Raw genomic sequence first — 17080 nt, forward strand, 5'->3', positions numbered from 1 at the left:
GCAGCAGCATATTTGCTAAAACTGCTAAACTGAAGAAGGAAAACAGATGCTGTCCATCCATGAGCTGCAGCGGTCTCTGAGCCGCGGGTGCAGTGGTGCTGTCTGCACCGTAGAAAGGCTTCAAAATGCATGAGGATCACTTAATAACTAGTTTGGAAAACATGGAGATGGACTCATGAAACACACTGGAATTATCAACTCTTCACATCAGACATTAAACTGCTCCAAATGTGTCCCAAGCTCCGTCACCACAGCCGCTCTCAGCTGCTGCTTCTCCTCGCCGCTCCTCCAGGAGATCAGCTCTGTGGGCGGAACTGCTTTAAGGTCAATAGCACGCCCGTGATGTCACGGCTTTGATGTGACCAGGCTCAGTGTTTTGGCAGCATGACGCTCTTTAGCCTGTAAACATCCATATTCAGTAACCATGGTTGGAGAAAGTAGCATGCTATAGTCCAGAAGTTACGGCCATTTGCTGACTCTGCACATGGAAAAGCATAATAGGGCCCCTTTAAAAGCCCGACCATTTGGTTATAGATTCATCACCTGAGCGCATTTGAAATACATATTAGATGATGTAGCCTCTGCCACCTTGGGATAGTTGGATAACTGCACAAATACTAGAATATGTTCCTCATCTGCAGCCATCACCTGTAACAGTATTGCTCTGCGAATTCGTGTTATTCATGATTTTGTTTTATTTGACATGAAGAGTGAGTGAAAGATAGTTTTAATCCTTCACACTAAAGAGAATTAGGAGAAACAAGAAGTGTATTTTGTTCCGCCAGGATGCACACACACACACACACGCACGCCGGTTTAACAAGGTGTTAATTAAAATGTCTGACCAGTTCCGCATGGATTTAATTCCAGAACAGCGCGAGCTAACAAAAATACTTACCGAACCCTAAAAGCAACTATTATTTATCCTCTCATGTTGATAAATTGAGGGTCCACATGCAGCGTGTCCCTTTTGAAACGTGTCAGACTTGAAGAAATGGTGATTTATTTCTCCAATTAACACGTTCATCAGGAGCGATTACAGGGGATGGAATGGTACGCGTGAATGATGAACGTTCTCCAAAGGAAAGAGGCAGGGTGTTGACAAGTGGTGTCCTTGAACCTTGTTGGGTGTATTTACCTGTGGGTCCAACAAATGATGGGGCGCAGCATGCTATAAATAATTCTCTCTCATTACCAAGAAGTGCACTTGTTTGCCACACACGGAATGTATAATTGAGCACATGCAAATACACAGAGTGTGACGCGACACATCAAACAGCCAGAAGTGGATGAAAATATCTGATTGTTTGTGAAACATCACAAATGAGTCTCCGTATTCGACTTATTTTGAGTCGACTTTTCATTATTTCTGGGGCTGCAGAGGAAGACACGGGAGCTAGAAGCTGCTTCCAGCCGCAGCTGTCTCTCCCTAATTCTCCGTTACAGGTCGCCACCATCATGTATTATGCAGACACGGAGGTTAGTGTACACTCAATTGAAGCTGTCAAAGATGCCCAGGCTTTGATGTGACAGATTTTGAAGCTCCTTTGCTGCGAGATGAATTTGTTCCCCGACGCAAGAAACCGAGCGACTTTGGATGTACTCACAGTCACCTGACTCATACTGACAGCTTTCCATGGAGCAGTATGATGTCATCTTCCCATGAAAGTCCTTGTCTTTGAATGATAAGCGGAGATTGTGGTGTGTGTATCTGGCGTCCCTCCTCCGCAGCAGGGAGGGGAGGGGAAGGGGGGTCGACTGACTTGAATTCACGCTGCTGTTAATTCAGGGAAGCAGTAATTTCCTTTGACATTCCCATAGAGGTGAAAAAACATATTATTGTATGACAGAATTGAAGAAAACAAACGTCCACTGAGAGGAGAACTCGGGCCTTGTCACGAGGCAGTCTTGTAATTGATTGGACCAGTGAGAGCACAGCACTCTCTGACTCACTTACGATCGCTGTTGACAGGGAGAATCTCTTGATTTGGCCTGCACATGCACGGAGAGCAACATCATTCTTTTTAAGAGAGATGTGTGAGAGTAATATTCATTTCACTTCGGGGTCTCTATTGAAGGAATTCTTCTCTAGCCTTGATCACTGCCAACCCATTTGCCGGCTTTGTTACCCTTCAGTTTGCCGACAGTTTCTTAAGAAATCCTTTAATGGCTTGAATGAACAACTGAAAACTCTGGCAGGCGACGAGGATGAGCCAAACCTTCAAAGGCAGAAGAGTCCAACAACGTGATCCAAGTGTTATCCCACTGCAAAGGAAATTTGTCGAGGAAAGGCACTCGCAGATCTGGGCCCATTTCCTATGCAAATTCAAAAGAGTTTATTTGGCAAAAGGTGGCAGCACTTTGTAGAGCTTCTGTGAATAAAACAGAGGGAGAAGAATCCAAGCAGAGACAGTGCGTCGACACTGGTCTCAACAAAAAAATGACAAAAAGATGAAGCAACGCCAACGACCACAAGGCATTCTCTGCTGTTCCGATAACACGATATATGCTAGTGTTGGAGTCATCGAGACTGGTCTTGGTCTCAAGACATGAAAGTCCAAGGTCTTGTCTCATTATTGAGCCAGTCCTGTCTTGACCTCAGAAGCAGTCTTTAGCAGTCATGATCCACAAAGCCATATTCAAAAGCAACGTTCACCACATAAACTAACATGAACCTAACGGGACAACTAAGGATTGTCAAAATCAAAAATCATTTTTTTAAACCACAGACTTCACACCTAAAGATTAAAAAAGAAAAATCTGACAAAAAAAGGCTGATAAACGTGACGTGTCCAAAATCCAAAGCGTGTTTGAACCGACAGAAAGTAAACAACAAATAATGTCCAGAACACAAGTGGGGCACGGCTGGTCTTACACCAGAAAAACTTCATTTAAAAAAAAAAAAGAAAAAGAAATGAGAAACAGAACAGCTCTGTGTGTCGTTCCAAACACAACAATCATTTCATCACACTGTAGTCTGTCTCTGTTTTTCAATATGACAGATTGATGCTTCAGCATCCTATATTAAGCTTTGTCTCGGTGTTGGAAATGACCTCGCTCCTGCTTGGTCTTTACTCTGCCTTGCTCCCTCAAAGTTATGGTCTTATCACAGCCTTATTGTGCTCCGATCTTGGTCTTGACTCGGAAGTTCAGGTGATTCAGAATTTCAGATCCTGAAAAAGGATCAACAAAATTCTGTCTCTCGGGATAGAAAACTGATGCTCCACCTAAAGTAGGGAGATGGGCTGAAGGTTCCGCATGTCTAGTCTGTGACGGTAAAGTCTTTTTGGGTTTCTCTGACAGTGGTGTTTTCTTCAGTCTGTGGTGTTTATGCGTGTTCCAACAGTGGCGGCACAGGGGCCTCATCATGCAATGGAGCGGAGGTGCCCACGTCTCGTGGTTTCTTGACCTAAGTCATTTGGTTCTGATCATTATTCTTCATCTACAAGGTTAACAAGATGGTTCAGAAGAAATTCCACTTTTAATCAACAGTCACGCGCTGATCCAAATAGTCAACCTAAACAGCAACTAGACTATAGCGCCGTCACTATTTCTGAGTCCCTCTATTAGACCCAAACTCACTCGGGAGCAAACGCCCTACTTTCTGGGTTACCAAGTAGGATGAAGGCCAAAAGAAAGGTGAAGTGTGTGGAAGCCATGAATGAATCAGAGAGCGTTTCAGAGATGCAAATGAATCACCAGTTTAACCCAAGTTCTTGAATAAATTATACAGAAGGTTGAGTGCACAAACACGGACTGCAGGCTAAAACTGTGGCTAAAGGAAGCAGAAAGGAAACATTTAAACGGCAGAGATATAATGGGGAGCGTTTGCAACGCATCAGTAGACCCCAATTATAAAAGTAGTTTGTGTGATTCCATATCAGAACCCATCTCACATCCCTGTGAAGCAGCAAAAGAGAATTAATTTCTCACTAATCAAATCATTTAAAATAACTGACTCACATTTCCAACAACAGTTCTATAAATGAAGCTGCCACCGAGCGCGCAGGTGAGATAAAAGGCTGTGAGGAGAATGTCATTTGGTAATCACGGTGAGAACATTTGCAGAAGGTTTCATTTCCTAATGCTGTAAACAAAAATAGCAGGGATGGGAATAACAATTCATTTTCAATATTCTCCTAGCTGTCAGCGAGTCCCCGCACAGATTTCTGGGGCGCCTGCTTAACGCTTGTCAAAGATTCTGTTTCTAAATGTAAAATGTCAAAAACACATTTCCATTATTTCAGCAGTACACCGTCGAGCGGGTTGGAGAGAATCATTCGTTTCAAGTTTATCCAGCGTCTGAAAAGAAGAGCCAGAATTACTCATGCCTCCTTTTTGAAAATGGAATTTGAATCTGTTTTGATAAAGAGAAGGGAATGACCTTTCAATAGCTGCGGTATTGAATACTTGATTTGTGTCGCGGTAATGAATTGACAAGAGTAAAACTACAAGGCTCATGTTCTTGTATCTTAGTTACCACATCAGATCAAAGAAGATGCCGACTGCTAGCTGAATCAAGAGATGGCTGCACTTCAGGCCACAGGGCTCTTTGGATTCTGACAGGCAAAAATTCAAATCTTCTATTTTACAAAAAAACATTTTTTAAACCCAGACAGATGATTTGGTGTCCAGCCAATGTCTGTGTTGTTTTTGTTGCAGCAGAACTCACGGGTCGTTGGAAATAAAAATGTTCACACATCACAGAAAAAGCAGTGAGGGGAAGTGATGTGATGTCGGTCTGACATTGATTCTTGGCGATGCAAGGAGTCCTGGTGGGAGCATGTCACCAGTACCAGCCTTTATTGTGGTTTCCATCTTGAGGTCTTGTCAGTCACTTGTATCTGATGCGTTGCTGTGATTTGAATGAGAAACGAGCTGCGGGAGGGAGAGGAAAGTTTTTAGCAGAATGATGACACAGAGAAACACCTCACAGCAAGATTCAATTGAACAGATGGATGCAGAAATGACAGCGTTTTAAATAAAAAATGTGTGCTACAATGAAGAGGACGAGTTTATCTTGACATGCGTTTTTAGGCTTGAGACTTTCATTGCAGAAAAATATTGCAAACACTACAGATGAATTGAAAATAAACATTCTTTCACCAGGTGCACAACAGTGTACAATGTCATAACCAAAACATACATGATGAAGCAGGCTCAATGACACAGTGCTAAAGGAAGGAACGTCAGAAGAGAACAAGTCCAAAAAAAATGCTCATCTCACTTGCACTCAGATGTCTATATATGTGTATCTACTTATATCTTATATTATATCTTATTATATTTGGGGGGAAATATTCCACCTTTAGCAATCTCCTATTAAAATTTTTGAAATATAAGAGGTTGTGTTGACCATGACTGGTAATAGTTCGGGTTGACCGCCTTAAAATTGTGCCTGAAATAAGTTGCTCATCCACCCAAGCCAAGTGTATCTCCTGTGGAATACCTGAAGGTCACGGTGCTGTTACAAAGGACGAGAACGACGCTTGAATCTTGAACAGTCACTGAAGCACAGGTACCTTGACAAGGAAGATGGTGCTGGAACAATGCTATTTAAATCTAAACAAAGAGAATTTTGAGTGAGTTTTATTTCATTACTGTCTCCAGTTTTATCGTCAGCTCATGTATTCAGTCAAACTCTGCATCATGTTGAGGATTAAATGAGTCTTTATGTACTGTAATTTCTCATTGAACAAAGTTACACTGAATTTAAGCAACAGCCATGTAAACTCAAGCACTGGAGGTCAGAATGACCCCAGAGCCCATGAGTTCTCCTTGGTGCTCCAGACGTATTAACGTTCAGAGCATAAACATTCATTTTCAGGAACAATAGTTTCCTTACATATTCTGATAATTCACTTAGAATATTGGAGGTTAATTTTGTGGCAGTGGTTGTGTTGGGTCTCCAGCTCCACTGAGAGGAAACTGAGGCAAACTATAGGGAGGACATCTCCTCCCTGCCGCCTCATGCTGCCCCACCATGAACACATTCACACACCACACATGAAACGTTGACTTCTCCATAGTTGACTTCATTATTGAGTGAACGCTTGTCATGCCCACCTCATGACTGTCATTCACTCGCAGCACTTCCTCATCCAGGTGGCCCCGCTGACTTCAGCGGCCCTGACAAGTCCGGTGAAATGGAAAGTGTGAAATACTGCCGGGACAGACAGCAATAAACGCCCCGTCGTTGTGAGGGTCCACCACTGTAAACAATCGGCGGACATCTGTCAGCTGGGGACCAAATCAATCACACAGATGTGTCCACTGTAATGTTCCATCAAGAGCGGTTTATTGACCTGTGTTTGGATGAGGACCAACCTCAGGAAATCCCATTCCTTTCTTTTCATAATTTCCCAACAGCTCATCAGAGGACAGCTACACCGGTTTTGCAAGATCATCAAAGGACGGATTTGGACCGGACACTTTCATGTAGCAGATTTATGGCACAAGAACACGCTAAATGAGCGACTACCAACGTTCATAATGGCCAACACAAACCGGCTCTGATGTTTGCTCAGTCGCCGTCTCAATCAATATGTAGACGGATCAACAGGAGGATAGGATGGTGATGACATCATATGGTCCTGACATTTCAAGAGTTATACACAATTACCTGAGACCATATGCCACACTAGAACTTCTAATGCTACATCTGTGGTCTTCACACCAAGTTAATTATAATTAGAAAACTTTATTATCTATGCGTTGTGCAACGGTGATTGTGACTTCAACAATGTGGTGATTTAGCATGTGTATTAACAATACATTCATTTTAATATTGGGTTAAATTTGTCAGTCTTTGTTAGATAACAGTGGACATAAAAGTGTGATCTATTTAATTTTCACCTCACCTTCACCTTCTTCCGCCGCTCATCCGGGGTCGGGTCGCGGAGGCAGCATTCGGAGCAAGGAAGCCCAAACTTCCCGATCTGAACAAACCTCCTCCAGCTCTTCCTGGAGAATCCCGAGGCGTTCCCAGGCCAGACCGGAGACATAATCTCTCCAGTGAGTCCTGGGTCTTACCCGGGGTCTCCTCCCGGTAGGACATGCCCGGAACACCTCCCCAGGGAGGCGTCCAGGGCACATCCGGATCAGATGCCCGAGCCACCTCAACTGGTTCCTCTCGATGTGGAGGAGCAGCGGCTCCACCCAGAGCTCCGAACTCCTCACCCTATCTCTAAGGGTGCCCCTTTAATTTTCCCTTTCTTTTAAACCATTTTTTTTTTTATCAATCCGAATTATTTATTTATTTATTTTATACACTAGTTGGCTTGGGTTTTTTTATTTTCGTTTAGAGTTTCTAGGTGAAAGTATGGAGGAGCTAAGAGCCGTTGAAGTAGTGTTTTTTTTTTGGTCCTGCTCCCATTGATTTTTTAATGGGGACATTCCTGGGAACATTTGAGGGCAAATCCTGGAATATCTTGGGAATTCTGGGTCGCAGAAAGGTAGTAGCAGGGGTCACATGATCGGGCTGCCGGTTTACTGACAAGCATTCACACAAATAAGTTTGTATTGGATGTCAAAAATGTGACTCAAAAACAGACAAAGATGAAAGGACATCCTGGCAAAACCATCAAAGACACAAAGCTCTTTCGCAACTTTACAACATTCGAAGACCATCGACTTAAAAGGCTGCAACATTACCGTAATAAAAATGACATCATGATCAAGAAATGACAGATCTGAATCACAGCTGGAGCGATGGAAGACTCGAAGGTGAAGAGACAGGACTCTACAAAGGCAGCACGATCAAAGTCAGGAGGAGCTCCAGAACTGCAGCAGCACCAATTGCATGCGAGTGGCTTCTTCCTCGCGAGCAAACGTGCCGGTGCGCACCTTGGACTGTTGCTGTGCTGATTGCAAAGCTTCATTTGGCTGATTGCTCTAAATGTTTCATGCTCTCCATGAGGGTAGCACAACCCCAAGGAGGTCGCCTCATGAAAAATGTATCCCGACAGATGTCTGCGTCGGCCTCCCCTTCCACGTAACTCTCCTCTGAGCCAACAGAGAATTGATTAGAAATCTATCTGCACCAACTGTGCAGACAGACACTTTCTTCCAGCGCCGGCCTGCAGACGCGTCGGTTTGAAGGACACGAGGATGGATTCTGAAAAAAATAATTACTTTCATAATTACAATCATTAATATATTTATTGGCTCCATCACAGAGAACGGAAAGAGAGATGAGCAAAGACGGGTGCAATGTGCTGCCAGCAGAACTCTGCAAACAGAAGAGATCATCTGCTACCTGGCTGAAATTAGAGGAGGACCAGAGTAGTTCATTACAGGGTTCACTTCCTCATAACTTCTAAGTTCAGATTTAATTAAACTTGTGAGAAGAGGTGGTTAAATTTGATTTGCATCCCAAAAAAAATAAATCTCTTAATGACGAAAAAGCTTGCGGTGAGGATGCTTCGTGATGCAGGGTCCTCACCTTCAGAGCTCAGTGGGTGGCGCTCTTGGCGTGGTGGGGAAATGAAGCTTCATCTGCTCATCATGAGCAGAGAGGACCAAAACAATACCAAGTAAGATAAGCAATGCAGAGGCTGTCATGTTGGCTCAAGAAATCCGACTCGGAACAACAAGACTTTAATACAAGTACACGACAAACAAAAGACGAACAGGAACGATGAACCAAAGGAGTCCACACCAAACGTGGAGCGAAGGAGACAAACACAATGGGAGTGGGACAAAACCTGAAAAGAGAAAACAGGCAAATCTCACGGGGCCCAGATAACAGAAAGCGCTCGGAAATTGAACACATACACAAGGAAAAAAATGTAACAAGAGAAAACAAAAGGTGAGTTACACAAACACTCACACACGATATCATCAAGAGGAGGGAGAAACAGAGAACCAAGCGAGGAATCTAACGAAGCGAGGAATCTAGCTAAGGAAGTGGCAGCACACATGGAATTTAGAATCATCAGAAGGAGCACGAGAGAGCAGAGTCAAAGGGAGAGTTTACCGTTGGAACACGAAGTAACCATCTGGCAACAGAAACTGGCACCAGAGTGTAGATATCCAAGAATGCAGATTAGCTGATTGAGGCCAGCAGTGTTTCCCAGAAGCTGGAAGAAAAACAAGGAAATGGAAACACGAAAACGAAAGGAAATAAAATCAAAGCAGGAGGAAAACCAAGTCAGCAGGAAACTGCACCTGCGATTCCTCATCCGTTTTGTCTTTCTTTGTATAAATAAATAAATAAGGGGGGTGACACTTCACTATCCCAAAGGAAGTCTATTTAATGTTCCCAACATTACCTCGAGTTGAAGGTAAACCGTGCAGTTGAAAACAGGCTCTCCTTTGATCCGGTGGAATGATATGAACCGTTCCAATCATGCTGCAAAGAAAACATTCACACTTGTGCTCTGGCACCTGGATGCACAAAATATCCGAGCCACGAAAGGACCATGCTAAATCATCACTCCAGCTCTTATTGCACGAAAGAAATGTCAAAATTGAACTGGTCTTTGTCATTGTTTGCGAAGCACAAACCATCCTTGAGAAGCTTTCAGTAATATTTTATTTATTCAGCGACTGAAGAAAAAGAGTGGAGGCTTGGGAGAGATAAACCTTCTAATCTGTTTTTCTTCTGAAAGAGATAAAGGGAGCATGTTTTAGCGTTACATATTTCATAAGCATGTGCAAACATATTTAAAGATTACTGATAACACTCTGCGTATCTCTCCCTGCGCATGCCTATGTGTGCGTGAGTGAAGACTCAAGACGGCACATTTGTTCCAGTAAGTGCCTTCACTGATCAGCCAGCTTCACAATTAACACCCGTGGTGGATTTGATGTCATTTATTTATCGGCATTTTGTCCATCTACGCCGGCTAATAACAGTCTACTGAGATTTAAACCGACACTTGGTTCTTTTCAGTTTCTTGACAACAAAGCTGAATGGTGTTCATGTATTATCTCAGAAGCTCATCCATCATGGAGAGGCACGAAGCAAACCCACTGACCCTCCACATTAAAAGACGCCAGTTGAAGCTCAGACACTGTTGGACCGCCCCCAGGCTGAGGTGGTCAGGGAGACCTGAGGGGCGACCCATGACACGTTTGATGGACCTCGCAACACCTGCATATTTCTTAAACCAAAAGTCCTGGCCCTCCATCTTCACTTGCTGCCCCCACGACCCAACCTCGGACTTGATGGGAGGAGGAGATGGTGCCACACCCTTACCACGCGGCCACCGGTGACAATAGTGCTCTGGTACTCACAAGGCTTTACCACATGTAAGTTGATATATTTCATGCTGTTTCATGGAAGAAAGTTTTCTCCGCTGCTGCAGTTCAGCAAGCTCAAAGGTTGCAGGTTCAATCCCAGCTTGAGGCAACATGGTGTGGGACCAGCCCGAATCCTTCCAGCGATGACTTTGTATATCGTCTCAGTGCTGGTGTTGGTTCTCTCTGGGCACTTCAATTCCCTCTCACAGTCCAAAAAACATGCAAACAAACAGTGTGTGAGTCAACCACGGGCGACCCGTCCTGGGTGTCAGGATGCCTTCAGCACGTACTTTAAATAGTTATTAATGCTGTCAAAATACTATTGAACCTGAGTCAGTGGTCGCCGATAGCTGATAGACTGAAGTATATCTCCCAGGATATTTGCAAATGTACTTGCTTAACATGAACAGCTGGTGCGGCAGCGTTGCCGTCTTATCGGCCCTGGCAGCCCTGAAGCAGCTTTTATGGTTCTGCCGTGCAATTAAATTCATCTTGCAAATAAAGAGTCATGCTCTATAAATCCCCTAAAAGCCACTTCTGCAAATATTTTTTCCCCTCGGTCTGTTGCGGTCAGCCTGAGCTTGACAAAGTTGGTGCAAGTGACTCAGTGCCTCATCGTTAGCATTAGGTCAGGCTCCTGCTGATTAAAATTGATCTGGGCTGTTGCCTTTCCCGATTCTGTGTGTTTTTGTTGATTAAAGTTTAAACATGGTTGTTAGTGTGAACGTCTCAGTGGTCTTCACCAAGCAATTACGTCTAAAAGCACTTTCCTTGTTTGCCTTTGTTGCAACAGCAGCGTGTGGTAATGATATACAAGGCCAGGACGCATGAAGCACCGCGGGGAAGTGTGCGTGTGCGCAACACTGGACATGAGAGGTGTTGAACTGAGAGCTGGCAAAAAGCCTTGAATTTACCAGCGATGGTCATGAAGTGGCAGTTCACCAGCTGACCTCTCTACACTATCTTCCCAAGGAGTTGCAAACAGCGGAGAACGCATGAGTGGAAGATATCAATATTGAATATATCAATATAATCTTCCTTCTGAGAGCGAACGTAATACATTTCCAATACTTGAATTTTAATTATATAAATCTATAGGAAACAGATTTACATTTGGAAACTCAAACACTGGCTCCAGGGCCGCTTGGAGGGAAAACACATAGACGCCCCTGGTGTCTATATATATATATACATTGGTACCTCGGTTCTCGGTTCTTGACCACAATCGGTTCCAGACGTCAGCAAATTGCTCGAAATCTGAATCGATTTTTCCCATTACAATGAATGGAAAAAGAAATGATGCGTTCCAAGCCTTAAAATAGTCTTTTGTAGGAGTGAATGTAGAGTGTCTGCTGCAGGTGCGCTGTTGGTCTATGTGTGTGGCCGCTGCATGTGGGAGGGGTTGCCGAGTGAGTGACGTCTCTCCAGTAGTGAAGAGGTGCCCGGTGCGTGTCCAGCTCTGAATGTGCGCTTCTGTGCAGTTTGGCTGTGACAAAGTCATAAACCAAGTCACGCTCTGTCCCAGATTCGCCTCATCCCTGTCCCAGCTCCAGCCCACAACAGGACATCAAACCCTGGAGTGAGCTCCAGCCTTGGAGGTGTGGAGAGCGAGCACCTCCCCTGTGACACTCTACCACGGTCCAGTGAGGAGACAGGAAAGGTTTTACACCTCAATATGAAGAAAAAACAGTCAGTAAATGTAGCTAACAGGACACATCTGCATACAGAGGCTGCGTTATACACAATAACAAAGCGCGCAAATATGTCAGGTTGTTGCCTGGTTGTCGGAAAACGCTTTCTAATGTGAGCTGAAGTTCTGCCACTGTATATTTGGCCACTTACCAATATCATATCATGTACATGTCTGGGATCCTTTTTCAACCTGCCAGTTTGTGTTTTTTGCGGATAAAAATCCTGATTATTTTGTGTCATCAAAATACGTCATTCATATGTCACCACTGTTTACAAACTGAACACGGCGACAACCAAGAGGCACCAATTAACCTCTGTATGTTTTTGACATGTGGGAGGAAACCAGAGTGCCCATCCCCAATGTGCTGAAGCTGGAATGAAACCGTGCTCAGCATAGACATTCAAATGTGTTGACGGTGGGTTCAGCAAAAGCAGATTCATTTGTGATGGCAAAGTTAGTGCCACAGAGAAGTCATTAAAAGTTTTATCTGTGGTGGTCAGAGAAGCATTTTAAAAACAAAAACACAGAAGTCTGACAGAGCCAAGTTCAACAATCAATCATTTAGCCACTCAATGGAGATCCATCCTGACTGAGATAAATGGACAATTAACTTATTTTCTCCAAATCTTCTTGTGGAAGCGCTGATGGATTTATCAAAGAGAGGAGGAATGGGGAAGAGAGAGCTGTGGCATCGACTGTGCGAGGCGGAAGATAATAGAGGCTTCATTTGAGAAACTGACACACTACTCAAAACGCTACAGCGACTGGAGAACAAGTGGTTTGGGGAAAAATATGGCAAATCTACAAGTGTCCTGTCACCAACAATGTTGACATCAACAATGCCAGTCCAACACATTAGCGTCTGTCCACTGCACTCTGCAGGTGCTCCATAGTACAATGATGAGGGAGTACAGGAATGGACAGAGTAATGAAGAGGAAATACTTTTGAAGTATTTCCAGACTTCAATAATGGGGGTGCATCTGCTTTTGATGAAAAAAGGATCCAATGACTCATTTGTCTACTGCACCCCACTATTTTAAAAAGTAACATTTCTCTCCATAAGTTTAGTTTTTCTCCATTTCAACCGAAATCATCTTTGTCTTTCAGCATTTCCAATCGCGGATCATGTGACGGCATTGGTTGTGCCGATTTAGGACAGTGTGGGGCCCCCGAGATGGTTGTGTTCAGGTTCATCGTCATTCGTTGTGTTCAAACAAGGAAATTTGTTTGTGTTTTGGCATAAGAGGGATGGCTCCCTTCAGGTGTAAACAGGAATGTCTGTTTTGTCTAGAGTTCCCTGAAGTTCCCGTCCATGGCAACCCAGCCGGGAGGCTAAATAAGGACATGAACGTGTGTGGCAATGTGTGTCTGGCGCGAGGAACACCCCCGATCCAGTCTCTATTTACTGTGTTTGTACTTTGAATAATTCGATGCCAAGCGATGCTACCATGTTGTGCTGATGCTGAATAAACCGAAGTTTGCATCCCACCACTTCTGTGGTTCTCTCCGCTCCCAACTCTTAAACACCCTGACAAATGTATAACCCGCTGGTCAGACCACCAATGTTCTCAAATTGATCTCCTACCATGTGGTGCCCCTGGGGTCAGTGTCTCAGTGCCTCTTTATTTCATGGTTTCTATAACATGTCTCTCCACTCCATGAGACCACCTGACCTTCGCCTCCGAACGCCTCCACATCTCATCATGCACCTCCCAGTCACTCCCCAAACCTCAGTATCTTCATCAACCCTGCCTTCTGTCTGTGTGTCAGCTGCCACTGTTTCCCTCACCTCACGGTAAAACCAGCAGTCACTTTTCCAGCGTGACTTCTGAGCACCTCAGGCCATGTTTCCTTCCCGTAACACAAGAGAGCGACAAAGGATTCTGACAAACTATCTGGAAAAGATGAGGCCTTTTCCTTTGAAATGGCGGAACACAATCATTTTTTGTAGCTTAAAGCAAACATCTGCGCAGCATCGCGACAGCATTAGAGCGAATGATGTTCCCATGGCCGTGTCAAAAACAACACCTGATATCCTTCTCTTTCCTCTACACCGGATAAAAACACAAAAGCGAATCAGACTACGCAGTTGCTGAGAACGTTATCCAGAAAATAATGAAACATTTCATATCCGCCCACAGAAGACGGTGTAATATATATGTAGAAGACTGATCATATTCCACAAATTAATCTGAGCGTGTTATCGTTCTGCGTGGATTCGCTTCATCCTCCGCCTGCTGATATCAAACTGGTGTTTTCCGGAAACGTCATCCATCACGCTGGGACACGCAGCTATTGTCATCATTGTGTATGCACGAGTTCAGCGCCGGAGCCAGCCACTTCATGTCAGCGGTATATCAGGCGTCTCACCTGCATATTGTAAATTCCCCCGCTCCTTCTGCAAGTGGCAATTGCTGGGACATTTACTGTAATGTGTCGGGATGCAATGAACAAATGACAGGCCCTTAATATATGGAACCATTTGGCAATGACGCCGGCTGCGAAGCTCAGAAGCAACTGCACAACTAGGCCTGACGTGTGTCGCCACAGCTCATGTTGTTCTGCTGCAGAGGAAAACAAGAGCAGCCCAGCAGAACCAGATCGCTCTTGAATTTCTTTTCATCCGCTGATAACCGCACAGCAAATGATTGTGTGATTATATTTAGCTGGGAAGGTGATGCTCACCATGGTGAACGCCACTGGCTGGGAACCATGTGCAGTAAACATACAGCTCACTGGGGCGTCCTGTTGACTGATATACCACTGGAGCTAAAGGTTATAGCCCCATGTAGGGAACAGTCTTCAATGACTCTCACATGAGAGGGAGCCAAGTGGATAGGTGAAGTTACAGGATGCAGAGAAAAAGAAGGTGGAGGATTTTAACTACTGAGGCTCAACTGTCCAGGCCAATGGAGAGTGTGAGAAAGAGGTGAAGAAGCAGGTGCAGGCAGGATGGAATCATTGGAGAAAAGTGTCAGGAGTGATGTGTGACAAAAGGGTGTCAGCAAGGATCGAAAGGAAAGTGTCCAAAAGGGTGGTGAGGCCAGCAATGTTGTATGGTTTGGAAACAGTGGCACTGAGGAAAAGACAGGAGGCAGAGCTGGAGGTAGCAGAGATGAAGATGCTGAGCTTCTCTGTGGGAGTGAGCAGGATGGATAGGATCAGGAAGCAGTAGATCAGAGGGACAGCACATGTGCTCAGGTGTTTAGGAGACAAAGTCAGAGACTGAGATGGTTTGGACATGTACAGAGGAGAGAGAGCCAGTACATTGGTAGGAAGATGTTGAGGTTGGAACTGCCAGGCAGAAGGTGGAGAGGAAGGCCAAAGAGGAGATTTATGGAGGTGCTGAAGGAGGACATGAGGATTGTAGGTTTGAGAGAAGAGGAAGCAGAGGACAGGGTGAGATGGAGGAAGATGATCCGCTGTGATAACCCCTGAAGGGAGAAGCCCAAAGAGAAAGAAGAAGAAGACACGCAACGCCTGGGTTAAAACATTTCCACACCTCAACACAATGCACCACTGAGGACGACAAATCTGATCTCAGTTCGTCCCATTGATATTCACTCACCACAACACAGATGTACACAATCATCTGCAGCAAGAAGGAACCCCCCCCAGGAAGCAGCATTAAACCAAGCAACCTCACTCGCCTTTTCATTTCCAGTTGAAGCTCCATTTCCTGTGGCGAACTCAAAATCACCCGGGGCTTTTCTCATTCACCATATGTCTATAGCATATTTGCGGCGTACCTCAGAGAACTGGCCCCGGAGCAAGCGATGTGATTCACTATTTGCGTGCTCTTGGGTGAAAGCTCCACTTTCACCTGGTGGACTGAGTCCTGGCTGGCTGGCATGCTAGAACTCACACAGCAGATAAGCCCAGGAGCTGAAGATGCTTCACGCATGGCCGAGCACTTGAGGCACCGCTTGTGTTTTTAAACGGAAACTCAAGTTTGTTGTCTTGCACGGAAGCAATTTAGACCCAAATCATTCACAATGCTGCTCGGTCATTTTACTGACACATTAAAATACGGCGTCACTCAAACACTAATATCTTAACATGACGCTTCACGCTGATTATGCAAGAACAGCTTTTTCAACAACAATTTTCAAGCACCACTTCAGAAGCAGTGGGACTGAAACAAATAAAAAAGATCTCATTCATTCAAGGTGTGAACTAATGGTGATTCAATTCAACAGAACACTGATCGAATCTAAGGTGAGTTGTACGTTTTGTTACACGCTAAGCCACATGTTCCGCACTTGCTTCCAGGCGTGTATATTCCCGATCATCATAATACACTTGTGAAGATTATAGACGCACAACTGAGTCTGTTGAGGCACAGCATGACATTCGACGCTGAAATTGTGGACAGAAACTAGATTTGTCTTCACTCTTGTGTGGCCAGGATCGAGTCAGTTTTCTCATCGACAATAACTGCCGTGTGTATTTATACAATACTACGGGAGACGTACATCATGAATGTGAATTGTGGATGTCAGATCTGTAAATAAAATCCAGTCGTGAAATATATTTAATAAGGTGGTGTTTAAATAAACCTGTACATGTTTAACAGAAGCTCAACCACTGCAACTGTCAATTATATTACATTTTCTTATATTACATCGGTGCGACTTTGAAAGTTGTCACAAAATAATGAGATACTGATCCAAAAAACATGTTTTCCCTGCTGGCAGCTCTAAGTTTCCATTCATTTAGTCTCCCTTATGATGGATGCCTTGGTTATGACTTCATATTTTACAATGTGGCCCACCTGGAATTGGTGAATCGAAAAATGTTCCCTGTGAAGGAAAGTTCATATGCGATTCATCTGCTGTTTTGACCTGTTTTTTTGTTTCTGAAATCCATATATTATACATTAATGGGGCAGGAGAATAACCCAGTTTCCTGGGGTGAAAGCTGGGGAGCATCCCCTTACATTTAATGTCCGTTTTGCCTCAGCAGGTCTCACACCTCAATGTGGCGTGAGACCTTTTTAAGGCTACCACTGCAGACGACACGACATTCTTCACAAACATGAAGGTTTTCAAGACAAGAAGCTGTCGATAATCACCTTGTTAATTTCCTGAGGCTCCAGCCAGAACAGTAGGATGCTGCACATCATTAAACCTCTCTGCTGG

Source organism: Synchiropus splendidus, chromosome 11 (genome assembly GCF_027744825.2).
Source record: "Synchiropus splendidus isolate RoL2022-P1 chromosome 11, RoL_Sspl_1.0, whole genome shotgun sequence".
In the NCBI taxonomy this organism is placed as follows: Eukaryota; Metazoa; Chordata; class Actinopteri; order Syngnathiformes; family Callionymidae; genus Synchiropus; species Synchiropus splendidus.